The 27,838-nt window shown below is 44.4% G+C and overlaps 1 protein-coding gene across 4 annotated transcripts in view; it reads right to left on the minus strand.

Moving 5' to 3' along the window:
• Window positions 1-27,838, minus strand: part of LOC119167773 (uncharacterized) — a 933,880-nt gene that overhangs the window by 651,613 nt on the left and 254,429 nt on the right. The gene's annotated exons all lie outside the window — the stretch shown is intronic.

A 27,838-nucleotide genomic window follows, 5' to 3' on the forward strand; every position in this document is an offset into this window, starting at 1 on the left:
ATACTCGAGATAAATACTCATTTCCCCAGGCAGTAACTGGAAGCATGTGCAGTTGGTTTTCAGAGAGTAACTGCGAACACGTGGGAGGAACGGTAAAGAGGAACTGTTGCTCTTAGAAGAGCAACTGGTGGGAGTAATGGTTGGTCGGCAGGGAGCAACTGGTGGGAGTAACTGTTGGTCTGCAGGGAGGAACTGGAGGGAGTAACTGTTCATCCCCCGATGGAGGAACTGAAAGGAGAGCAACGGTTCCTCCCTCTGCAGTTACTCCTTTTAGGAGAGTAATGGGAGTGGCAATGCAATTGCTCCCTGAAAGGAGCAACCCCTATACCCCTGTTGCTCCGTTTTGGCTTAGAGTGTGGCCTATGCGTCAGAGAGAAGCTGACGTATGCGTCAGAGAAGACATCTCGCCTCTTCGTGTCACTAAGCTGTCGGTGCCACTGCCGAATATGTAACGCCTCTATTTCTATGCTGTAGATAAACCTTGCCTTAACTCACCGTCGTCTTGTCCTCCTGTCTATCAGTTCTGCGCAGAAGCAGTTGCGAGCCCAGAAACATACGCTATCAAACGGCTGGTGACCTTGGTGGTGAGTTTCGTAGCAGTGGTGCCTTCGGTATTGTGTTGGCATCGCGCCTGGTAACAGTAGATGGCAGCTGCGGGATCGACCAGCGTCTGCGACATCAATGCGGTGAGTGCCTGATGTTTTTCCCTCAGTTAACCAGACTACTCAAGCACAAGTTATAGTAGTTTAGATTAGGGCTGGTGTGAAGCATTAGTTAGTGAGCTTTGATCGTTTCAAGCTAAGTCGGAGCGCTTTGAAACCAAAGTTAATGTGGAGGGTGTAAACATGGCAGTGTCGAAAATCGCTTGCGCGTCTTATTAGTTGATTTATAGCAGGTGCAACAAGTAAAATTCTAACAGGGGCAAACAGCAAGAGGCTAGTGGGAATGATGAAGAACCTTGAAGTGAAGGAACTCATCGAAATTTTCGATGAACTTGGCCTTATTTTGGGCCGTGCGAAAAGAAAGCAAGCGATCCTTGAAATCATGAAGGATGCTGAAGAAGTCGATGAGGCCTGGGTGGATATCGAAGTACGCGGCGAGGAGGCTGAAAGGCGAGAAATTCGCGAATGCTAAGAAGCTGAAAGGCGTCGCGAATGCAAAGATTGATTTATTTGTGGGGTTTAACGTCCCAAAACCACGATATAGTTATGAGAGACGCCGTAGTGAAGAGCTCTCGAAATTCCGACCACCTGGAATGCAAAGACGCTGGAAGGCGAAAACGCTTTGAGGAGGCCGAGAGACAGGGGCACCTCGAGTTGAAGCGAATAGGATTGGCAATCCTACAGTGTTCGCAGGCCCCTAGCATAGCCTCTACGACAGTTCAGGTCAGCGGTCATAAAATTCAGGACCAACTGCTACCATTCGCAGTCGGCGGGCACATGTCGAAGTATCTCGTCAAGTTCGAACACGTCTGTGAGCAAAATGCCTTGAAGCGGTCTCCTTGGGCGCAACACCTGTTAGCTCTTCTTCCCGGCGAAGTGTCCACGTGATAACGTGCTTGTCCAGGGAAGCATTTGACAGCCATGAGGAGGTTAATGAAGTGCTCTTGAGACCTTATAAGTTGTCACCCGAGCCTTTCCTGCAGAGGTTCCGGTGCGCAAAAAAGGCCAATGAGTCACACGTTGACTAGTCGTTTCGTCTTAAAGCCGATTTATTTGAATGGCTCGAGGGCAAAGGTGTTTATGACGATCGTGATAAAGTGGTAGAATGCCTTGCATTGGAGCAATTCTACCGCTGCATCGAGGGTGATATGAAGTTTTGGCTGCAGCACAAACTTTGCGAAGTGCAAATTAACAAGGCAGCAGAGCTAGCTTAGGAGTATTATACTAGCCACACGTTGCATAGCAGGGCAGTGTGCGTTAAAAAGGGTGAAAAGAAAGAGAACTTAAAAAAACTTGATAAACAGAAACTCACTCTGCATCGTAATTTCTGAAAGGACCCGTCTCTTTTGAAGGGCACTACAGGGGAAGGGCGAACCGAAGCGGAGAAATGGAGTGATTTTCCTGAACAACACACTCATACGCCATGCATGTTTGAATCACAGAAGCTGCTAATCTGCTACAACTGCAAAAATGAAGGGCTCCCTGCGGAGAACTGTGAGGAGAATTTTGCTTTCGCAACAATCCAAGAATCGGAAAAGAACATGCGCTTGTTATAGCCGTATTTCCAGGAAATCGGAGTGAATGAGAAAACGTGTCGAGCACTTAGAGACTCAGCAACAACCATGGACGTTGTTCATCCTTTGTTGGTGTCTCCGGACGACATTAGGGGAGAATACGTGTGGACCAGGCAATTCACCGAGGAACCACGGTTGTCATTGAAGGCCCGTTCGGTAAGCTTCACACTGAAGCGGGTGTGTCTGCCACGCTTCCCGATACTTTTCCTTATGTTTTTTCTAATAACTCTGAGCAGCTTTTCAAAGATCGGGGTAAATCGTTCTTCATCTTAGCATACATGGCCTTTCCGCGATAGCAAGCGCGAAAGCTTTCGCAGGAACTTGATCTCGTTCAGTGTAGTGAAGTACCACCTGCTAAAGAGGCTCATCTGCGTGACCTTGGTGGCGATTGATAGAACTTAAAACAGGAAATTATGCGGGTGAGTCGCTCGAGAAGTCACTCGAGCAGCACGTCGCCGAAACGACTGGTGCTGTCTCTGACAGTGGAGGCGACGACATGGCGCCGTTGAGTCAGAGCGAGAGCAATGCAACCCTCTCATCTGCAGCGGAAAGTTGGAGTGAGCTGTCGAGGGTTCATTGAGAAACGCCCCTTCGAGAGCAGCGGGAGGGCATCCCGAATAAAGCGATAATGGAAAGCGTAAGTTTGAGCAAAGGAAAAATGATGTTTTCTTTTTAAGAAGGCAGGACTACTGTATCTTAGCTACACGAATGTGCAAGGTCGTGAGTATAAGCAGCTCCTGGTGTCACAAAAGTATCGGCGCCAACTATTCGAACTGGCGCATGAAAACGCGTAGACAGAGCATTTCGGTATAAAGAAGACCAACGCTAAGGTTTTGCTTGAGTTTAATTGGCCGAAATGCTTGAAAGACATCGAAGACTTTAGACATTCATGCGACATTTGTGAGAGAGCAGACAAGTGTCATCCACGGACAATTGGAAGGCACCCATGAAGCTTGTGCTAATCATCACAAATCCTTTCGGCGCCCAGTAATTGATATCGTCGGGTGCAGGGTCAAGGAAAGGTCATCGGTACATCCTGACATCCCTCTGTGTAGCCACAAAATTTTCAGAATCGATACCACTTAAGAAGCTCGATTCCCCTGATGTTGTGGATGCTTTGCTTTCTATATTCGCACGCGTCGGATTCGCACGCGTCGGACCAGCTGCCTTACTTCTACCTTTTTGGGATAAATGTGGAATAAAAAAAGTGCACAGCTCGATCCATCCCCCGCAATCTAATACTGTAGAGCGTATGCATTTCGTTCTGAAACCGACACTGAGAGCTCTTCGCTACGAGCACAACTGCGACTAGGAAGCGTGTATTTTTCCCGCTATGTTTGCTTTGAGATCACTCCTCATGAGAGAACTGATTTTAGCTCTGCAGAGCTTGTGTATGCCAGGAATTGAGAGCATCAAAGCGAATGGTACGCGAGTCCTGGGAGGGATTCGATGAGGATCCTGATGTAGTTGCGTATGTTGTACACCTCCTTCATAGGCTTGGAAAAACAAAAGATCTTGTAGAAAGCCACATGATGCTAAACAAGTGTTGTCGAAAAAGTACTACGGCAAATCGGCGAAGAAACGCACCTTTGAAAACGGTAGTCAGGTAATGCAGCTGCGGCCGTTCAAAAGGAACAAGCTTGAGGCTCATTGAAAAGGGCCTGCCAAAGTAATATGGAAGCTATCTGATACCAATTATGAAGGGAATTGAAAAAGGCGGTCGAACAAAGTTTACCAAAGTAACTTGATGAAACCATACGTTCGACGTCAAGTGGTCGTAAATCTCCTTTTGAATGCTCAAGAGGAAGAAGGGGCAGAAATTTTGGCTTCTAATGATGTAATCAAAAGGCCAGTTTTGTAATGAAGTCGAAAACTCAGCTGCAGGGAAGACGCATAGAGCACCTCTGAAAAGGAATGCGCTTGCCGCGTGTGGGTCGTTCAAAAGCTAGCCAGGTATGTCTCCGTTTCGAAGTTTGTGGTCGAGACGGACCACTGTCCTCTAACCTGGTTTTTTTTATGTGAACATACTGGAGGCTTTTCACGGCTTATGCAGGAGTGGAGACAACAAATTACATACTAAGCATCGAAAGAAAAGACATAACGGAATAACAAGAAAGAAGATACAATGTCAAATAGCTCATAATTCAAAAAGGACACACTGTATTATGTTCATATATGATTGAATGGTGTTACAGTACACAATATTGTTGTCTAGTCTATTCTAAATGGATAGGTGACTGAAAAAGGGAGTGTTTGAGCGTTAACACGACTGAAAGGTTGGTGGATAGTTTTCGAATGGTTCAGTCGAGATGAGTGTTTGGGTGGGTCTAGCAGGTAATGAGATCTTGATGTGTGGAATGGACCACAATATAATTGGCAAAGAAATTTTAGTCGCGAGATACTTCTGCGTTTCGAAAGAGGTATTAGGTTTGCCCTTGCGAGCAATCCTGCAGAACTGGATTGCCTCGAGAAGTCTCAATAGACAAATATAACTGCCAATTTTTGTATTCTTTCTATTTTATTATTGAGGTGCTTTTTATGGGGCTCCAGATGAGATCAGCGTACTCTAAACATGGTATAATTAGTGTTTTGTACGCATTAGGTTAAGGTGTGATGATGCAGTGCGCAATTTTCTCCTCAGGAAGGATAGCTTCTCTCCGCTTAATGACATATAGCTAAAACATGTGGTTCCCAGTTGAAGTTCGATGAGAAAGTAACGTATAAGTATTTTACTTGGTCGCTTTTGTCGATAGTTGTGTCTGCTATAGTATATATGTAGAGTTAAGGGGGTTGATCTTATTTGTGAATGAAATGAAGTGAGTTTTAGATGTGTTTATTTCATGCTCCAAGCATCGCACAAAGAATAGGTGATTTGCAATGAATTGTTCAGTTTAACATGCTGATTTGAATTGTGTACGACTGTGTACAGGACACAGTCGTCTGCGAACAGTCGCATTAATAACAGAAACTTAAATGTCGTTAATAAACGTTAAAAACAAAAACAAAAGTGGGGCAAGTACCGATCTCTGAGGTACTCCAAAGTGAACATGAAGTGGTTGCGATAGATGGTTGTCGATTGTTACTCTCTGTTTTTGTTTGAGCAAAAATGCCCCGCCGCGGTGGTCTAGTGGCTAAGGTACTCGGCTGCTGACCCGCAGGGCGCGGGTTCGTATCCCGGCTGCGGCGGCTGCATTTCCGATGGAGGCGGAAACGTTGTAGGCATGTGTGCTCAGATTTGGGTGCACGTTAAAGAACCCCAGGTGGTCTAAATTTCCGGAGCCCTCCACTACGGCGTCTCTCATAATCATATAGTGGTTTTGGAACGTTAAACCCCACATATCAATCAATCAATTTGAGTAAAAAACTGTTATTCCACGCAACTATTTTATCATCAATACTAAAGGCCGATACTTTTGTTAATAAACTTTTGTGTGAAACAACGTCGGACGCTTTAGAAAAATCTAAAAAAACTGCATACAGTTGACTGTTCTCGTTAATTACATTGGCTATGTCGTGATTTATTTCACCTAATTGGATTGTAATTGAGAGACCTGATCTGAAGCCATGTTGATGTTTGTAAAGAAGCACAAGCTTCAGTCATCTGACTGGATACCACCACCCCCTGCAACATCGTCGGCTCCCTCCATAACAAGACGACTCTGCTGGAATTCTTTCATTGGGCACGTAGGCTGGCCGCCAGTCAACATAACCGTGAATCCTTTTCCGCTTTTTATGCAGACTTTCTTTCTTGGAACGGCGGTGACGATCGGTGGAGGAGTGGAGGTGATTCCGTCTGTTCCGTCTTTCCTACGCATCGCTTCGGAGGGTGCGCACAAGCACTCCAGCACAAGCTTTAGTCTTCTGACTGGATACCACCGCCCCCTGCGACATCGTCAGCCCCCTTCATAAGAAGACGACTCTGCTGGAATTCTTTCAGTGGGCACGTCGGCTGGCCGCCAGTCAGCATCACCATGAATACTTTTCTGCTTTTTATGCAGGTTAATAACACAAACGCGCATCTATTAGGTCTAGTGACCGCTGTATGCTCCAGCTGACGTGCCCTTACAATATATGTGTGTTTTGTTCGTTTGCAAAGGGCGTTCTTTTCTCTTTGCTTATGCTTTGTGGTGATATTAAAATAAATCCGGGACCCAACACCAATGATCTGCTTCAGCAACTTCTGGAGGGCCAAAAGCTCATGCAAAATAGGCTGGACGTAATTGAGTCTGTATTACAAAAGGTTGAGGCGTCTACGTCAACGCTAAAAGAATTTGGTGCCAAAGTCACGGGACTTGAAAAAAGCATTCGTAACTTGGATATGAAACTCGTTGACCTAGACGACAGAAGCCGTAACAATTATCTTTTTGTATTTTGCCTTCCAGAGGTGGCGAGTAATCGCTTTTCGCGAATGTGGTTGATGACTTATTTGCGACGACACTAAATGTCGAAGTGAAATCTGTTGAGAGAATTCATAGAATAGGACGCTGACAAGCAAACAAATTGTGACCGGTTGTCCTAAAGTTCATTGACTACCGCGAAAAAATAAATGTTTTATGAAATTTCCACAAGCTTAAAGGCCAGAACGTTTCAGTCAGTGAAGAATTTTCTACTGCCACTAGGATACTGCGCAAACAGCTGCGGGATAGTGCTGCGAAAGAGAGAAACGAGGGAAAGATAGTGAAACTCAGATATGACAAGGTAAACATCGATGGCACTCTGTTTAGATGGAATAGCAGCCTAAACAAGAGGGTTCCTATTCTTACAGATCAGGCGTCTTCTGCTTCTGACGTTCAGGGCACGAGTAGGCTTAGGCGCAATCGGTGAACTAGTAGAAGTTGAAGGAAAAGTATCCGTTGCCTAAATATCAATGCTCGTAGCATTCTCAACAAGTTAGCTGATTTGTAAAGTATTATTATGGCACACAATCCGCACATAAAAGTTGTAACCAAAACCTGGCTCCATCAAGACGTCAGTGACGACGAGTTAATACCAAAGGGCTTTAGAATCTACCGCAATGATCGTGATGGTAGGGGATGTGGAGTCGCTAATTTTCTCAAGGAATCGCTGCGGGCGTCCAGATTACCGAATGTGCCGGGCATTGAAAGTGTTGTGCTTAAACTGTTCCTTAAAGAATGCAACCTGATTGTTGTGGGTATATGGCGCCCACCGAGCTAGGATAGTTCCTTTGCTGAAAACCTAAACAAGTTCTTGTGTTTGAACACTATTCGTTCCGGCAACCTGTTACTCGTGGGTGATTTCAACTTACCAGTAATTAATTGGTTAGATTATTTCCCAAAAGCTCTTACTGACGCGTCTCAACCGTTCGTTGACCTCGTTATTTTGCACAACTTAACACAATTAGTTAAATCCCCCACAAGCACTCAACAAACAGCGGAGTCTATTTTGGGCCTTTTTCTTGTTTACAATGAGCTTTTAAGGAGGAATCCAAGAATAGATGTTTTTGAAGGAATGTTTGATCACATGATGGTTTCATTAACTTTCGAAATGCAGTTTTCTTCGAAACTTCAAATAGAAGAAAGTATAATCCCGTTGTTTACACATGCTAGTGACATCGACGTACTAGATTTACTTGGTGGTTCATTCTCCGACTTCAGAACTCTGTACGAATCAACTCGGCAACATGGATTTCGTAGAGGAATGTCTACAGTAACCCAGCTAGTCTTAACAATACATGACCTCGCTTTAGCATTAGACAGACATAATCAGGTAGATATAATATTTTTAAACTTCGAAAAAGCCTTTCACCGCGTATCCCATTCTAAGCTGATACTAAAACTGAAGCCCATTCCCAAAAATGATCGTCTTTTGGCATGGATTGCTGCGTACCTCTCGTCAAGGCGGCAATGTGTAGTCATTGATGGCAAAGCTTCTCCTTCAGTTCCGGTGGCATCTGCCGTTCCGCAGGGCTCCGTTCTCGGGCCTCTATTTTTCCTGCTATATATTATTGATATTGTTCAGAGCATAGGCGCCCAAACTCGGCTATTCTCAGACGACTGCGTAATATACCAGGAGGTATCTATCCCTAATGATCAGGTCCTGCTAGATCAAGCATTAAGTGTAATTGAAAACTGGTGTTGTACATGGCAGATGACAGTTAATAGTAAAAAAACAGTAGCAATGACCATAACCCGCAAGAATAAACCACTTGAATTTACCTACTTCATCATTAATCAACCTTTAAGCTTAGTGCAAAGCTATAAGTATTTAGGAGTAATGATAACCTCCGATTTGTGCTGGAATGAACATGTAACATTTATTGCTAAAAAAGCCTAAAGACGACTGGGTGCACGCTTCGGTGCACGCTGGGTCACTCATCAACAGAAATAAAACTATTAGCCTACAGGACGTGTATTAGGCCCATATTGTAGTATGCAGCGGCGGCCTGGGATCCCTGGACAGCCTCAAATAAACTAAAGCTGGAAAGTATCCAAAGAAAATGTGTTAGATCAATTTATAACAGTTATAGCTGGAAAACATCCCCGTCCCACCTCCTACAGAAAGCAGGAGTAGAGAAACTTGAAACAAGACACTGTCATGACCGGTTAAAGTTACTTTATTTGTTCTGTCACGTAATTCTACGAGTTGATTCATCCGCATTCATAAAACCTGCCATTAGCTGCTTTACTCGGTCTCTTCACGCAAAAAAGGTGGCCGAGCTGAAGTACAGAACCAACACTTTTACGTGCTCTTACTTTCCTAGGACAATCGTCGAGTGAAACGCTTTATCTGCTTATGAGATAGAACGTTCCGAGATTGATTCTTTTCTGCAGGCGATCAGAAATGAAGTTATTTAATCGCCACTATGCTCGAAGCGTCATGTAAAGTCATGTACTCACTTGAATTCGCTTTCACTTTGCTGTATTTGAATAAATTGTGAAACTTTCGTTTTCTTTTTTCTTTTTTCCTTTGACTTTTTGTGCTATGTAAGTACAATGTCAGTACCTGCAATGTTTTCTGCTATGTAAATACTTAATGTGAGTATTTTGTGCAATGCGAGTACTAACTGCTGTGCAATTGGTTCCCTTTCCTTGCTTTTGCATATTTTGCCAATGCCGTTGATTTGCAGAATACTGAGATATGTATTTCTTTTTTGTTTGTGCGGCTCTATTCAATACTTCGAGCTTGTTCTGTGTTGTGCATTTATGCCCCACTCCTGCCTAAGGCCTCCATATGAGGCCGGCAGTATGTAATAAATAAATAAATAAATAAATAAATAAATAAATAAACAGATAATAAATAAATTTGTTTCTAGGTGAGTTATTAAGCCCTTAAAAACTACATGCTCGAATATTTTGCAGCACGAGCTCGAAAGCGACACTGGGCGGTAGTTTCTTATTTCTAGCTTTGAGCCTGATTTGTGTATAGGGACTACTGTAGCGTTGCATCAGTCGTCCGGTAATCCCGAAGTGTGCATAGATAACTTGTATATTTTAAAGAAATATTTTTATGTCCATTGCGCACATCGGAATAAAAAGGAGTTAGTAATTTTTTGGGGACCAGTGGATGTTTTTAGATCAAGCTTGAGTAGAAGAGAAAATATGCCTCCTTTACTTACAAATAATTCTTCCATGGGTACTTTCACAGCATAGGGATATAGTGTCGTGTTAGTGGCATGTTTCGTAAAAACTGATTAAGAAAAACCATTGTTCTCATTAGTGATTTGCTCTGGTTTTCTAATAACTTGCTCTGAATACTTAATTTGCGAGACTGAATCTGGTTAGTCTGACAAGTAGCACCAAAATTTGTGAGAACTGTGGGTAATAAATGAAGGTAACGTAGTGTTAAATAAATCAGCTTTTGCTTTGAACACTTTATGTTTCAAGGCTCGCGTAAGATCGGATGGGTCGCTCTTATTTCCCCTTTTCCACCGTCTTTTTATTTTTCTTTTCAGTTGAATTATTTCAAGAGTTGTACAAGGGTACTCCCAGTGGACGCCTTTGTTGTTATTAGGAATGAAGGTATCTTCGCAATAGTTGATAATGTTTTTAAAACATGTCCAGAGTTCTTCTATATCTGTTGGCTTGGCGAATGGCGAATTCATGAAACTGTGTTTCTACAAAACGTAGTACAGCACCATCATTTGCACGAGTGTAACCTTTCAACTAAGTAGGTAGGGGTTTTTGTATTTGCGCGTGTAAGTGATGGGACAAGTCAAAGAAATCACTTCGTGGTCTGAAATGCATTCTCGATGGACACAGCAGAACCTTCTAATGCGCTACTTACAAACGCTAGATCAAGAAAAGACGATGATGTTGAAGCGATCGGAGTGTTATAGGTCACTAGTTGATTCAGTTGATTCATAGGTCACTAGTTGATTCACTAGTTGATACGTGAAAGCCACGTCAAGAAGCAATTCTGAACTCGTGACGTCAGGACCATCATGTGAATTGTTGCTACAATTTATTCCGGGAAGATTAAAGTCTCCGGCAAGAATTATTTATGACTTGGAGCTTGTATGCTTTAAAAGATGAGCATGAATAATTTAGATGTAGTCAAGTGCCGCATTTAGCGGCCAATATATCCCTCCTGTGGTTATACTTTTGTTTTAATATGTTAACTTGCACCAGATGCTTTCGTGGTCAGGAATGCCATCGAAGTCTAAAAATCTTATATTCTCTTTAATATCTACCGCTACGCCACCGTCTCTCGACTCTCTGTCCCCATGGAACAATCTGTATGCAGAAGGGACAATTTCTGAGTCATGTACTCCAGGGTGAAGCCAAGCTTATGTTATTATTAGAACGTGAGGTTGGTAGGATAGGGTGAGTATCTCTAATAATTCAAGCTTGTTTTACAGACTTCTGGCGTTGAAGGAAAGAATTATAAGTGTTTTAGTACTAGGTTGTCAAATCAATTTCTTCTCATTTGTGGACTTTTTATGCGTAGTTGAAGTTGACGAGTTGTTTCGCGGTTGGCCTGCTTGCTGCGATATGTCTGTTCTAGCATTCTTTACCGGGTCTCCATTATAAACCTTGCAATCGACTTTCAGTTTATTGAACAGTAGTTTACCTTTTGCTCTTTTAGCCCTTTCGCTGGCTGCTGAGTGCCATAAGTGCATGCGCATGTCTCTTACTCTTTTAGAAAAAATCCTCAGACCTAGATAGGAGCGTACCCTTGAGTTTGTAACAAATAGACAGGATTTTCTTTGCTGTAGTGATACAAACGTAGTATGATTGGTCTTTGTTTGTCGGTTTTACGGGTGCCTATCCTATGAATCGTTTCGATGGTTTTTTGACGCCAAGTATCTGTTCTCGAACGTCATCTTTCACTTTCTGTTCTAGTAAGATGGCATCTTCGTTAAGCTCTTCCGTAACACCATAAATGACCAAGGTATTGCGTCCACTTCAATTTTCTGAATCATCTAGTTTCAGTGCAATGCTTTAAATTTCCCCTTTCGTGGTGTCGTAGTTACTTTCATACTCGACCAATCCCTTTTCACAGTGTTTAGGTCGTTTCACATTGTTCTATTTAAGCAAGCCTGGTTTCCATATTATCGACAGTTCCTGCTACCTTCTTTATGTTGGCCATTACTTCCTCTAGCATTTTATTTCTTTTAGTTTGATTTTTGAGTATTTCTTTTAAATATCAGTGTTAGGGCGGGTATCGCATTCCGAATCAGAATTCGGACAAGGATTAAGCTCAACGTCACCCGATGTTAGTAACAGAAGTTTACACACATGATAGCAATCAGCAATCAATGAAACAAGGAAGCGTAGACTCGGCAGCGCCATAAGGGTTACATCGTCATCTCTTACTGAGGTAACAGCGTAATCGTCACTAACCTGCACAACAAAAAGAGCAGGAATAAGCACCGCTGCCTGGTCGATGCCGCCAAGTCCCCTGAAGTGCCTTGGGTCATGGGCTGGGCTTTTATGTTGTCTACAGCTTGCTGGCGTCAGTGGTGTCACGTCTGTGACGTAGTAGTTGTGCTATTGAGGTGCGGAGGAGCTGGTCGGTACTTGAATGGATTCGGTCCATGTTGTTCTTTCTACGTTTTTCACTGGCGTCGATCATTTGCGTGCAAATGCGTAGGTAGCCCGGCCAAGAGGCACTGAGGCCACAGCGCGATCGGCGCCACAAAAGGAGCAGGAATAAGCATCGCTGCCTGGTCGGTGCCGCAGAGTCCACTGAAGCACCTTGGATCATGGGCTGGGATTTCATGCTGTCTACAGCTTGCTGGCGTCAGTGCTGTCGCGTCTGTGACATGATAGTTGCGCTGTTGAGGTGCGCATAAGCTGGTCGAAACTTGAATGGGTTCGGTCCATGATGTTTTCTCTACGTTGATCACTGGCGTCGATCCATTTGCGTGCAAAAGCGTAGGTAGCCCGGCCAAGAGGCATTTAGGCCACAGCGCGATCGGCACAACAAAAAGGAGCAGGAATAAGCATCGCTGCCTGGTCGATGCCGCCAAGTCCACCAGTTATATAACATGTCGTCTAAACGTGGCTGGTTACTGAAGGGGAGCATGATACTTTAACAGCACAACTAAGACGTTCGCTACAAGAAATCAAAACTAATACTAATGCAGACGCATCTAGCAGTGCGTTTTAGTTAGTACCTTCACTTTCGGTCATTCGCTGGTGGTTCGGAGAAAATTTTGTTCTCATCACGGCCTTATTTGAGTGCTCTCGTCCACAAAGATCTCAGAGGCCAACATTATGTTGCATTCTATTTCATTACGTTGTTGTAGTGTAAAAATTTGAGTTCTAATAATAAATGTCTTTGGTACCACATGTACCTCTTGATGTGGAGGCAACGATATTCCGAAAGACGCGTAGCTAGGTATATGCGGTACATACTTTGTGTGGTGTTCTGTCGGGTCACCGAGGGCACTTGCTTGTGTTATGTGTTGGCTGTTGTCGAACCGTTCTTGACAAGCTGCAGAACAAATGACAAGTACTGAGACCAAAAATCGTCAGAAGAGACGACTGAAGCTAGTCGACAAATTTTGGCGACAAGCCAGTGAGCTTGGATCCACCCTAGTGAATCGGATGTGTTCGCGGAACACAGCCTGGAGCCACATCTTTCCCCTGGCCCTGGAGGTGAACCTTGGGGGACCTGGCGAACAAGCGCGCCCGACATCCCAGCCACGAGGAAGCAGCTCGTCTTTCCGGCGCATGTTCGGACGCGGGGGTGCTGTTACGCCTTAGAGTACAGACCGAACGTCATTGCCTTTGCATCTGTGTCAAGGCAAAAGAGCGAGCCCACCTGACGCCATCTGCTCAACGACGTCATCATGTGGCGGCGCCGGTCTATCTTACCCAATGCACGGCAAGCTCTCTCAGTCCGCGGGCCCGAGAGCAAGCGGCACCATCCAGTCTGGCGAGTCTTACGCAATGCGTGGCAACATCACTCGTCCTTGTGTGCAACCCAGCGCAGCGGCTGCGAATTTGAGGATCATGACGCAACCAAGTGGCGTATCTCCATTGGAGGATTGCGACGCGACGCAGCGGCAGTTCTGACTGGACGTTGATGACGTAAAGGATCACCTGGGGCCTATAAAGAACAACGCGGCGCTTCACCAAGCACCCGACCTATGCGTCAGAAAAAAGCTGACGTAGGCATCAGAGAAGACATCTCGGCTCTTCACGTCACTAAGCTGTCAGTGCCAGTGCCGAATATGAAACACCTCTATTTAAATGTTGTACACAAACCTCGCCCTAACTCACTATCGTCTTGTCCGCTCGACTATCAGCTCGGCGCAGAAGCAGTTGCCAGCTGAGAAACATACGCTGCCAAACGGCTGGTGACCTTGACGGCGAGTTTTGTAGCAGTGGCGTCTTCGGGACAGTGTTGACGTCGTGCTTCGTAACAGGTGACACGTTGATCAGGTGCGCTCGGCCCTGTCGAGCCCGGTGCAGTGTGAAGCAGAAAACAAGGAAGACAGAACCATCTTCAAAGCAAGTGGTATCTCCAGTACGACCACCTGTCCAGGGACCGACGCTAGACACCCTACAGCGTATGCTACTGAAACATAAAAAATATACTATATAAAAAGTGGCCACTGGGGCGTTTTTGAGGCCCAGCCAGAGGGAACCTGATTAACCGTTAGGTGGCGTAACCATCTTCTCTTTTACTCTTTTGTTAAGACATGTAACAGCCTCTTCAAGAGGACATCCAATACGCAAGTTTGGCATCAATTTTTTTTTGAAAAAAGAAATTTTTTTACTTTGTGCTAGTTTTAATATATGCTCTACATCTTGTCCCGCTGATGATATTTAATGCCTTACAACAAAAACTGTAAAGTGTGACTATAAAGTGTTGCCTTTCTGCATTTGTTTCGCACGAAGAGGCACGTTCATGTGGTTTAGATGTACTCTACATGTATTCCCTTTGTGGAAGCATGCATGTGTAGCCTAGTGGTAAAGACACTCGCTTTCGGAGCATGAGGGCACGAGTTTGAACTCCAGCATTGGAAAGATAGTTTTTCTTATTTTATTTATGCTGAAGTTATTATCGGGTCTTACCAGCCACTTGTGGCGCTGAAAGGAGCGCAGTAGCTGGGCCACAGGGCCCTACGGGAGTGTCGGCTCTTTATGTAACTATGTTTCTCTATGGGCGAAGTACCGCTACGTCGTTCAAAGTGTCAATGGAAACCACCACAGCGTCTCACAATCTAAAGGGAAGAAAAATGCAGCAACGAATTTTATCTGGCTGCGATTGTCACTCATCGTGGTAAAGCTAGTCGCACGTGGGAAAAGCAATGCTTTTTCCCCCTCTTCTTTTCTGGCCACAAAAGCCAGATTCTACGATCAATAAACGCTTCTTTTTATGTGTGCACTTGACATGTCTCATTCGGAAATCGGAGCATGCGCTGGGTGAAAACCTACGACGCAGCACTGCCGTTTTGTTTATTTTGACTCGTTCAAATGCTCCCACGAAGCGCCTTGATTGATTGATATGTAGGGTTTAACGTCCCAAAGCCACCATATGATTATGAGAGACGCCGTAGTGGAGGGCTCCGGAAATTGCGACCACCTGGGGTTCTTTAACGTGCACCCAAATCTGAGCACACGGGCCTACAACATTTCCGCCTCCATCGGAAATGCAGCCGCCGCAGCCGGGATTGGAACCCGCGACGTGCGGGTCAGCAGCCGAGTACCTTAGCCACTAGACCACCACAGTGGGGCCACGAAGCGCCTTCAAGTGTCATCGGGGGAACGAAGCGACCGTTTAGGCTTTCGTCGTATGAACCCTAATAATTATGGGCCGGTTAGTAAAAACCATTTCTGTTCTTTAATGACGGTTGCTTGCTGGGCTAGTTGGTTCAATTAAACAAATGTAGTCTCTTTTGCCAATAACGGTGTAGGCATCATACGGCGGCAGCGCATTGCAACATTAGGTTTGTAAAATTTTTGACGTGTCATAATATTGTCACGTGACAATATGTCACCGGAAATACCTTTGGTACTTGCGGCGTGGCTTCACTTAAGAGCGAGTCGCTGAATTATAAGTGAATTCTTCATTTTCATCACTAGGTCACACAAACGAAGCTGTTGCGATAAAAAAGGCAAATACATCACTATCGCCTCACATGTGTCTTCGTAGCTAGCACATATGATGGTGCAAAAACCCTACGAGTTGATAGTTTACCGCAGTCGCACTTAAACAAGCATGAAATATTTATTAGTGTGCTTTCGCTTTAACGTGACAAAGAAAGCGTCACAAAATTTGGAAATACTACTTTTTTTGGCACAGCCGCTCGCCTACATAACATGAAAGCACCTGTGTACAATGGGCAAGGTACCTGCTACATGGAATGCCTTGTGAAGAAGCAGCCCCGAATGATACATGTGTTATGAAATACCATTATATATGTAAATAAAATACAGCTGTATACTGGTTATTTAAGTTCAATTTTTGGTTTGGAAAATTTTGTGCATTGATTAGGCTTATCAATATCTGGTGATGTTATTTGTTTTTGCAGACTGCCACGCAATGACAGATGGCTACCCCCAACTATCTACTCCGTAAGCGTGTTGATACATATGAAAGTCCGCTCCATCAGGTCATCTGAATCATCACACTTGCCATGCTGTGTGAATGTTTTACCCCACATATCCTAGAGGGGTGCTTTAGATTGGCCACAATCATTGGCTTTCTACTGTGGCATGGAATCTAAACTTAAATAACGTCGAAACTGGAACACTACCTCTGTATACATTAGTTGTTGTTGTTGTTTTCTTTGTTTTTTCTGCTTTCTCTACAACTGTATATCTAATAATTGGTCATAAAATTAATATTCCACCACCTCCCACTCCTGCTTCGGTCATTTCTATGGCTTGCAGTACTTTATAAATAAATAAATAAAATATATTGTGTGGCACTGCTGAGCTCTACAACACACAGGTTTGACCACAGCGACAGTGGCCATATTTTGATGGAGGTGAAATGTAAAAACGCTCGTGTGCTCAAGGCTTTGTTCGATTCACCTGCACCACAAGATCCACTCAACAAAGTGCTACACCTCGCCGTTTGTTTCAGTGGTGCAGCAGTGGCGGCTCCTGAATCGTGTCATCCGTTTGAAAAAGTGCAGGAGAGGTACAGCCCTAAAACAAGTTCATGATTTTACGGTAGGGGAGTACAAAAAAAATCATGAAGTTGTTTTAGTGCTGTACAGTGACGACGCTGGTTATGTGCAGCCCCACGCACGGCTCAATAGACGATATAGTAATAATAGTTGGCATACACACCTCTACAAACGCGGCATGTTTTGCCAAGATGTTCACACCTAAATAAATTAGGTGAACACAATTAGGGCTTCCACCTTATAGGCACCTTGTCTAATGCTTGGGATGTCGCCCTGCCTAACTCGTGCTGCACGAGCTCTGAACTTCTTGTGCACAGCCCTGAACCAGTTTGCATTCGTGCAAGGGAATCAAACTGACCCTTAATAAATGGAAGCTTGAAAATAATAAATTTTGTAAAGGCGAGGTGTCAGACCAAACATTTCTACTTGCAATCTTGTTTCCTGCGAGGCTATATTGCCATTCATTTTAATCCCAAGAAGACAGAATCAATCTAAATTTGCCCACTACCGTAAGACTCATAATCATATTGCTACTTGTAGGCTGCCGCAATGCATATTGACAATGTGCGTGTGCGCCCGACGAAGAGGATGAAGGTCGCTTGCTGTTCGAGAGTTTTATAGCTTTAAAAATGGCATCGCTTCGACAAAATTCAAACTCGCGGAGTTCCCCAAGGGGCTGTCTTGTCTTCAATGTTCAACATCTTAATGAGTTCAATCCCTTACAGCCAGGATGTGCATGTATATGTGTATGCTGATGATATTGCCTTCTTTGCAGCAGACATTGACATTCATTCCTTTTAACCAAAACTGCAGAGGTATATGAATTTGCTTCAGGAATGGCTAGAAACAATATACGTGTCACTAAATGTAAACAAAAGTGCAATGTTGATATTTCCGTAAACAGATCCCATCTCAAATAATATATGTTTCAAAGCAAAGCCTATTCTGCAAGTTGAGGCACTTAAATATTTGGGAATAATTTTTAATGATAAATCAAACTTAACTCTTCACACAGAGAGTATGGAATATAAGGCACAACGTGCCTTAGACATGATTCGCAGATTGACTAGCACACGATATGCTTTACGTAGGGACACTCGGGTTATGATTTACAAAATGCATATGCGTCCCATGCTAGAATTTGGATGTGTGTTATTCTCAGGTGGCCCAGCTTATAAGCTTAAGCTTTTCATTGTTTGGGAGCGTGAGGTTCTGCGACTATGCGTAGGGCACCCAAAGTTTGTTCCGAACAATGTTTTGTATCAGGAGGTGAGCTTACCAACGTTGCATTGTTGATTCCGTATCTTGACGGTTCAGGCTTATCTGAAATTTTATATCTATTCGGTAAGACGATCAGAAAATATATTTATCAACGACTCAGGCTCTTTTTTTGCTTATTGACCACGTGTTCATACACCACAATTTAATTTTGCTCAGAAGCAACTAGACAGAATAGACGTGAAAATTCGAGATAGAGGGCACGGCACGCATCCGACGAACAATATGTCTAAGATTTTGATTGCAAATATGCAGGTTATGCTGTGTCTTTATGTTTTCACATTGCCGTACTGCCTCGGAACTACTATCGTTCTACCGGACGGAAAGCGAGACGAGACTGGGATTTATCTACCGGCGAATACGCAGTCACGGCGCATTACGTCATCGGCGGCGGATCTGCTAAAGGACCAGCACGACAGCGGATTCTTCAGAGGGCACGGCTCGCATCCCACGAACAACATGCCTAACATTTTGCTTGCACCTATGCAGGTTGGTTACTTCACGAATGTTGTTTGTTATAGAAGTCACGATCGATTTTCGTTACTACTGCTGTGCCCTGGCAGATCTTTCAGTATTCTTTGTCATTGCTGTACAACGATTTCAATCCTGCTGTCGGCTGATGAGGAGGAAAACCCTGGGCCCAATAATACTCAAATGCTACAAGCTATTCTAGACAACCAAGGGGCCTCGGACCGTAAAATGGACGCACTAATGGAAGAAATCAGTGCATTGATTGCTAAAACTGAAAAATTAAGTGGCTATCTTACGGTAATACAGGAAATGAATAAACGAATTGAGATCCTAGAGCATATTCTGCAGGAACAAGCTGCTCAACTTGCAGATTATGAAAACCGCAGTCGACGCAATAATCTTTTGTTTTTTGGTGCTCCCGAAAGCTAGGAAGCTTCAGCTGTTGATTTGAAGAATGTCATAGTCGATGCGATCTTTAAAGAAACCCTTGGTATAGAAATACAAACGATTGAAAGAATCCATCGGCTTGGTAAGGAAAACCTGGGAAAGATAGGCCCATAATCATGAAGTTTTATGATTACCGTGAGAAAAAAAATGTTCTGAAAAACTGCCAGAAACTTAGGAGACCATTATATGCATAAGCCGTGACCACGCCTGAGACACAGTTGAAATAAGGAGCAAGCTATGGATAAGTGCAGCTTCGGATAGGGCTGAAGGTGCGCAGGTTGAGTTGGTTCATGATAAGATTAAAATAAACGGTGATATATACGGCTGGGATGTCACTCGAGAAGAATAATACCTGTATCAGAATCATGCAGATAAATAGAAACGGAGATATGCTCTTGAGGCTGCTGGTGCAGAAAGGAGCGCTACAAGAAACGAAATTATGTCATCTTACGCACTAGGAACGCCCTTTTCTTCACCACAGACATAGCTCCGGCTTCTTTATTTTTAATGCCCGAAGCATCGTTAACAAAGTATCTGAACTTAATTAAGTTTTGCTATCACGAAGTCCTCATGTGGTGGTCATAACTGAAACGTGTAGCTACACAGTTTTGTCCCTGATAAGTTCATTGTGCCAGAAGGCTACAAACTCTTTAGATTTGATAGGGACTCGCGAGGGGATGGGCTCGCTATCATAGTAAAAAACTTGTGGCCGCGCATTTTCGAAGCAATGTACCAGAAACAGTGTGGTGTAAAATTAGCCTTTTTAACAAAGAATACCTTCTTGGTGTCGTGTATAGACCACCCGCAACGGCATCAGACTATCTTGATAAATTGAATAACTTCCTTTGTGCCCATGTAGATGGGAACACCAGGCTAATTTTTACTGCAGATTTAATCTGCCTCACATTAACTGGGACGCTTTTTGTGCGTGTACACGTCGAGATTGATAGGGGCGAAAAGATGTTGGAAATTATGTTTGCTCATAACTTAACCGAAATAATGCGCGAATATACACGGATGACAACTTCGTCTCGGTCAGTGTTGGACCTGGTGTTCCTTTCAAAAAAATTGGGCAATTATAATATCTGTGTTGATAGGGAATTTCTGATAATAGATTGGTCTTTGTTACTATTCCACTGAGTGTTTCACGAGCTATAACCTATAAGACCGTGCAAGTAAAAGATTACACGAACACGGATGACACTTGACTTCTCGACATGCTGGGGTATTCATTCGGTCATTTTGAGCACGCATCCAAGCGCCAACCTGTTGAAAAATTGTGACAACGTTTTAAAGATAATATTAAATATTGCATCAACAAATTCGTTCCTAGTAGAGTAAAACAGACTAAAAAGCGCTATTCGTAAATATTACGAGATATTAATCACAAAAAGCGAAAGTTAAAAAGGGTGCGGAGGAAAAGAAACCATTGCTCCGAGGATATAGCACGTGTACGAAAAGAATTGAAGAAAAACTTGCTGGAATCTAAGCGCGCTTTTTTTGGTCAAAAGTTGAGTTCACCTCGCAAGTTCTGGCTTTATATGTCCGATCGGCGCGATAAAATTGACCAGCTGAAACGTGGAAATGAAATCGTGACGAAGATGTTGATATTGCAGATAGTCCTAACATTTTTTTTTCAGTCAGTTTTCACAAGGCGCAGATGTGCCACTGAAACAGAGGATGTAATATGCTACTTATCTGAGCCGATGGTTGAGATTACTATCAGTCGAGAAGGAGTATTGTATAGTCTGTTGTCTCTTGATTCCAATAAAGCATGCGGGCCTGATGAAATACCCACCCCTTTTTTTGCAGCGTTATGAGGAGTCGATATCTTACTACTTAGAAGTTATTTTTCAAAAGTCTATTTGTACTAGTTCAGTGCCATGAGACTGGCGCACAGCCGTAGTTGTCCGTGTGTTTAAGAGGGGTGATTGGTCATCCTCCAAAAATCACCGTCCCGTATCGCTCATATCTATCTGATGCAAAATATTGGAACATGTCAATGTCAAGCATATCATCTCAATCCTAGAAATTAAAATTTACTTTTATCCTTATCAGCATGGGTTTAGGAGTAAAGTCTCGACCACAACACAGCTTATCGAAACTTTTCATGACTTTCAGACTGCTTTAGATATGAAATAACAAATTGATGTCATCTGCATAGACTTCGCTAAGGCCTTCGATAAGGTACCTCACGTTAGATTACTGTATAAGCTTCATTGCGCTGGACTAAGTCAACTTTTACTTAATTAGATTTAAGCCTACCTAAACGACAGGAAGCGATTCGTGAATATTGATAACTCTATGTCTAGCCCACTAGAAGTATTTTCTGGGGTTCCACAAGGCTTGGTTCTTGGGCCCTTATTGTTTCTGATATATGTCAATAATATCACAGATATAGCAATACCCCATGTTAAGCTCAAACTGGTTGCTGAGATTGTTTAATTTACGCGCGAGTGACTGGTAGGAAGGACCAATTGAACATTGTCCAATGTTTAAAGGAATTACATTCATGGTGTGAAGCTTCGGTAATGGAAATCAATTATTCGAAATCTACCGTCACCCACATTTCTAGGAAAAAAAACGATAATTTCATTAGAATACTGTATCGGGGTTCACACCTTGTTGACAGTAAATGCGTTTAAGTACCTAGGTCTCACAATAACGCATAACCTAAAGTGGCACATACATATTGATAATGTTTGCTCTAGGCCTCAAAAAAATTGTACATTTTAAGAAAAAAACTGCAGGGTGCTAGTATTGACGTAAAACTTCTTGCTTTTGAAACTTTCATACGGCCGATACTGGCATATGCCAGTATGGTCTGGAGTCCCCAACAAAAAGTGCTTGTAAATAAACTTGAACGCATACAATGGCTTGCAGCTCGCTTTATATGCACGAGATATAAACAGAACGACTCAGTCAGAGAAATACTACAACTATGTGATCTGGAGACGCTCCACAAGCGCAGACGCAAAAAATGGATTAAAGTTTCTTTTTCAATTAGTAGAAGGTAAGTTTAAAATTAACAGAAATCACTACATAGAACAACCTGGCAAATGAAGCGAGAAGGCAAACCATACACGAGTACTGCAACCTTATTTTGCACGAACGAAGGCGTACCGTCATACTTTCGTCCCCGATGTCATTGAAGATTGGAATGGGTTACCGAGTAACATAGTCAATGTGGGTGATGTTAATGAATTTGTGCATTTACTTGATTTACATTTATGTGATTTATTGTAAATAATATTACGATTGCTATTCGTTGCATTGCAAATCAGGGTGTGTTTTTGGTTTTAGTTTGGAATGCAGAGCTTTCACGGATTTGTAAATGTGTATACCTGGTTTCACATTCAGAGATGTATAGTTATATCCCCAATTTGTTTGTACACTGTGTCGTACCTTTCCTGTAATGACCTTCAATAGAGGTTTGACAGTATTTCTAAATAAATTAATAAATTATAAATAAATAATTGCCAGCAGCAAACATGCCAAATCAAAATTTGATCACAAAATATGATGAGATTTTTTCCTGTGCGCCAGAATTTCAATCAGACAGGGTCCTAAATACCTGTTTGCAAGATTACCTTGCACACGTGGAAACAAATATAGTAAATGCCACTGATGCTTCAGTAATAGACGAAAAGGCTGGATGAAGAGGCAGGGTTAGGTATTTACTCTTCTTGACTTGACTGGTCATTTTCAGTAAGATCGACTACCAGACCTTGCATCGATTTTTGAAGCTGAACTTTAGGCGATCGTTCTAGCACTACGAAAACTGACTTTGAACACCCACACTGCTATAATAATTACAGACTCCCTGTCCGTATGTACGTCACTGACGGCTTCATCTCAATCAGATGCCTTAAAAACATTCCTTGCTCTAATTCCTCTACAACCGAAGCTCTTAAAAATATTAAGGGTACCTGGACATTGCGGGTTAGAGTTAAATGAAATGGCGACTTGTTAGCTCGAACGGCAATAAATGGCCCAATACTTTCTGTGCTTCTGGTGCTCTCCACTATAACGGCGATAAGACATCACAAATTTTCCCTCAGGGCTGATGCCATAGAATCAGTAACGCCATGCTTTGACTTTAGACATTTGAAATATCGATGAAATTCCGACTGGTGTCATACAAGACAACTGTAAATCATGCTAACAAGATTGCGATGTCGTGTGCCCCCTTTATTTCTATATTCACATAAGGCTGTTCCAGGAACACCTCTCCTATGCAGCTTTTGTGCAGATCTAGAATCAATAGACCATTATTTTTTTTTCATGTCCCCATTACTGTCTATTAATGAAACGTTTCCTTGTCATCCGATTGGCAAACCTTGGGCTGCCCTTCATCATTGAGAATATACTCTGCTTTGGTGCTTCGGTTCTGGGCTACAGCCACAGGAATGCCTTTGATGCCGTTTGCGGTTATCTTCATGAAACAAAACTAATGCGCCTCTAAATTCCCTTTTGTATATTTTTATTTTATTAGTATTAGGCAAATTCTAAAAATCAATTTTAAACTTGTTCTAAACTACAACAATTTTAATGAAAGATATATAATATTTTGTCTGGTGGAAATGGCAAAAATATTGCACTCTTTCTGTATTTACGTGTTCTTTATCCTCCTTCTGTTAGGACGAGGCATCATTTGAAAGGCCCTCAATTTCAAATCCTGAATTCTTTGCCAATCACCCTGAGTGGGCAAGAGCCATAGTGGAGGCATTACCATCTTCACAATTTTTGAGCTCGGAGCCAGACTGGCCAGCACTGCAAACGCTCTTGCAAATATATTTTGTAAATATATTTGCACTATTTTGACTCGTTAAATGATTAGGTGCACGTTAAAGAACACCAGGTGGTCGAAATTTCCGGAGCCCTCCACTACGGCATCTCTCATAATCATATAGTGGTTTTGGGACGTTAAACTCCACATATCAATCAATCGTTACGTGAGTAACAAGTCAAAACTCATCAGTTGGGACACTTTCAAGGAGAAGCTAGGTTAAATCTTCGGAGATCCGACCAGTCGCCACGCAGCTGCACGACAACAGCCGGCTACCCGTGTCCAGTCGCCAACAAAATCGTATGTGTCCCACATACAAAAAGCTCTCGCTCTTTGCCGGAAAATGAACGAGGCGATGTCTGAAGCTTACAAGGTTGGTCACGTTTCGAAGAAAATTGCAGACGACGCTTTCAGTTGCTGGTCTCCACTATTGACAGCATCATTCAAGAATGACGCCGTTTCGCAACAGCAACAACATAAGTATTGCCAACCGCGACGTTGCTGTCCTATTCACGCTGCTCCATAACTGTCCTCACGACCTCATCTTATAGATAAACTTCCTGTCGACCCATTCTGCTCTGATAGACTGTTCTGCTGGTACTCTTTGCTTAGATCTCCCTCTTAAGTCGAATATTCAACCTAAATTTTAACGTGGCCTCTGTGCCACAGATTTCCTCTGCTTACCACATAAAGCCCTCACATTCGCTGATTTCACCACGACCTCACTTGTGTTGAATGAGGATTACATTGTCACGCCGATTCCTGATGTCCTACTGGCCCGGGACGTCACCTCCCCTCACTGCGTCATAACTATAGCCGCCCACCGGATACATCTACCCATCATAAATTTCAGCTTCACGAAGCAAGTCCTGCCTGCAGGCATCGTAATCGCTACGTTGCGGTCCCTAGCCGATGACCCTGTCACCACTTTCGCAGCCGACGTATGCACCAATCTTTGTCGTCCACCCGGTGCCACACGCCTCTACATGTGAATGCGTCTAATTATCACTCATGACCTCCCCCCATCGCAATCAGCCGCCATCATCCGCCTTTTAACTTCCTACCACGACATCTTCGACCTTGACGATCGGCCACCTAACCAATCTTTTCTTGTCCATCACCGCATGAACACAGGTTATGCTGCCCCAATTCACCATTTACCGTACGACGTGTGCGCATCGGAGCGCCATATTACTCAAGCCGAAGTGAACAACATGTTAACTAAAGACATTATTAAGCCCTTATCAAGCCCATGCGCGTCACTCGTCATCTTGGTTAAAAAAAAGGACAACACATGGCGTTTCTGCATCGATTACCGGCATATAAATCAAATTACAAAAAGGACGTGTGTCATTTGGCCCGTATTGATGACGCTCTAGACTGTCTCCATGGTGCACGCAACTTTTAATTGATCGATCTTCGTTCTGGTTATTGGCCAATTGCCGTGGACGAGAAAGACAAAGAGAATACCGCCTTAGTCACTCCCAATGACCTGTAACAATTCAAGGTAATGCCCTTCGGTCTATGCGGCACCCCGGCCACGTTCGAGCGTATGATGGACTCCCCGCTACATGGGTCTAAATGGTCAACATGCCTGTTTTCCTAAAACAACGTCCTCGTAATCTCACCTACATTCGATACCCACTTTGAGCGTCTCTTGGCCAGTCTCGACGTCTTTCGCAATGCTGGCTTCCAGTTGAACTCCTTGAAGTGTCATTTCGACCACCGGCAGATTACTGTGTTGGGCCACCTTGTCTATGCTTCTGGTGTGTGGCCGGACTCTGAAAATATTCGTGCCGTCATGAGTTTCCCAGTACCCTGATCCGCCAAAGATGTCCGGGGCTTTGTGGGACTTTGTTGCTACTTCAGGTGGTTTGTGAAAGACTGCAGCAAGCACCCAACCACTTACCGATCTTCTGAAAAAAGACGTCCCATTTTTGTGGCGGTCCACTCAAGCCACCGCTTTTTCCCGCCTCATCTAACTTCTGACGACGCCCCCTATCCTGGTCTACCTTGACCCATCAACCCAAGCTGAGGTCCGAACGAAGGCCAGTCGTCCCGGTATCGGAGCCGTTCTCGGCTAACGCAAAGAGGGACACGGCCACGTTATCGCCTATGCTAGCCACCTCCTTACACCTGCAAAGCGCTACTATTCAATGACAGAGTGAAAATGCCTTGCTCTTGTCTTGGCAGTAACACAATTTCGTCCGTATTTATATGGCACTCACTTCTCCGTTCTCACCCACCACCACGCTCTCTGCTGGCTTTCATTCTTGACAGATACCACTGGTCGACTTGGTCGCTGGGCTCTGTGACCACAAGAATATACCTTTGCTGTGGCATACAAGTCTAGATGCCTGCATTAGGACGCCGATTGCCTCTCTCGCTATCCAGTTGGCAATTCGGCTGCCATACCTGACAACGACGCCGGCGTGTGCTCTGTTTCCCAACTGACCCACGTAGCCGACGAGCAACGCCATGATGCAGCCTTACGGGCTATCATCGAGCGTCTCGACTCTTCTCCACTGAACCGATCCCACCACTAGTTTGTAATCCAGAATGGTATATTATACCGGCATAACTTAAATCCAGAAGGCCCATATGTGCTGCTTGCTATACACAAACACCTCCGCTCCACTAAACTCCACGAACTTCACGACGCTCCTACTGCCGGACACCTCGGCATGTCCCGCACATACGACCGGATTCACCGTCGCTTCTATTGGCCAGGTCTCTCACGCTCAGTTAGAAGATACGTCGTGGTGTGTGAGGAAAATCAGCGCCGCAAATTACCGTCGACGGTTCCGGCTTGGTGCGTTCAACCACTCGGCATTCCTTTTCAACCTTTCTTTCGCGTCGGCTAGGACCTCATCGGCCATTTTCGCCTGTCCTCTGCTAGCAATAGGTAATGGGGGGATCTGAGGCACGCCCGCGACCATTTGGCGGGCATTCCGCCGTAAGGCCGCTCTGCTTGTTCCTTCCCTGCTGCTCTGGCAATGGCGCGTGGCGATAAATGGCGGCACGCGTGGGCGCGGCACGTGTTCTTGAGAAGCCGAGTCACCTACGCGCCGGGAGGGGTGCTCTCTCCTCCGTGATTGGCGCCGGGTAAACACGTGCTTCCTTTGTCCGCATCCCCTTTGGGAGTCGCCGGACTGTAGCCTGCCTGGGGGGGCCTTGGCATCCCGGCAGGTGTGTTTACTTCAGTGCTAGCTTCGGTACCATACGCTAAGCCGACAGCGGTTCCTAGTGCTTGAAGTGGTCGTGCCCCACCAAGCCGCACTTGCCGCAGGCCTACGCGTACTAGGCTTGCCCTAACTCTCGAGACCAGGCCCAGTGGTCATCGTGATAGTGCGCAGCATAGCCGCAAGCGACCTTTCCCCGACCTTCGGGTCAAAGCTCGCCATTGCAAGCTGCGACATGCTCGCTGTTTCCGGTTATCGTGAACGTCCACGGGCGGAAGGCTTTGCTCTCCGTGTCCCGAGAGCGCACGTTGTACTATTTCCGGGGTGCCACCAAAGGCAATAGAGCGGTGGTGTATTCCTGTTATTCGAACACTGTTTTGCCGCGCCTCGCTAAACGTCTTGTTAGCTGAGCGCGCGTGGAGCAGTGCGCTACACGCGAGTAGGTGACGAAGTCCCGGCTATGTGGCTCGCTGGCGTGAACCCGCGGTGACCAGCCGCTACGGTGAGTAGCGAGGTCACCACACTGGCGTCCAACACCGTATCAAAGGCTCATTAAGCCTTTAATTAGTCTTAGCCGATTCAGCCAGCCTTTGCGAATCAGGTTCACTGTGTTTATCCGCGTTATGTCTGCTCCGCGTGAGTTTTGTCCGCTGACGCTTTTAGCAGATCCCGTACACCTCAAGAACAGGGCCAGTGCCTCCCGTGAACATCCCAATGGCGCACTGTCACTTGTCACAAGCCCCAGTCGGGATGACACGAGACGCTACGCAACAGCTCCCACTGGAGAAGTAGCATGTTCCGAGTCCGGGGCCATAGCCGCACCCAGACAGTGCACACGGGCAAATTGTACTGTTACTGCTTTCTTTGGAATGCATGGCAGTTCC

Source organism: Rhipicephalus microplus, chromosome 3 (genome assembly GCF_043290135.1).
Source record: "Rhipicephalus microplus isolate Deutch F79 chromosome 3, USDA_Rmic, whole genome shotgun sequence".
In the NCBI taxonomy this organism is placed as follows: Eukaryota; Metazoa; Arthropoda; class Arachnida; order Ixodida; family Ixodidae; genus Rhipicephalus; species Rhipicephalus microplus.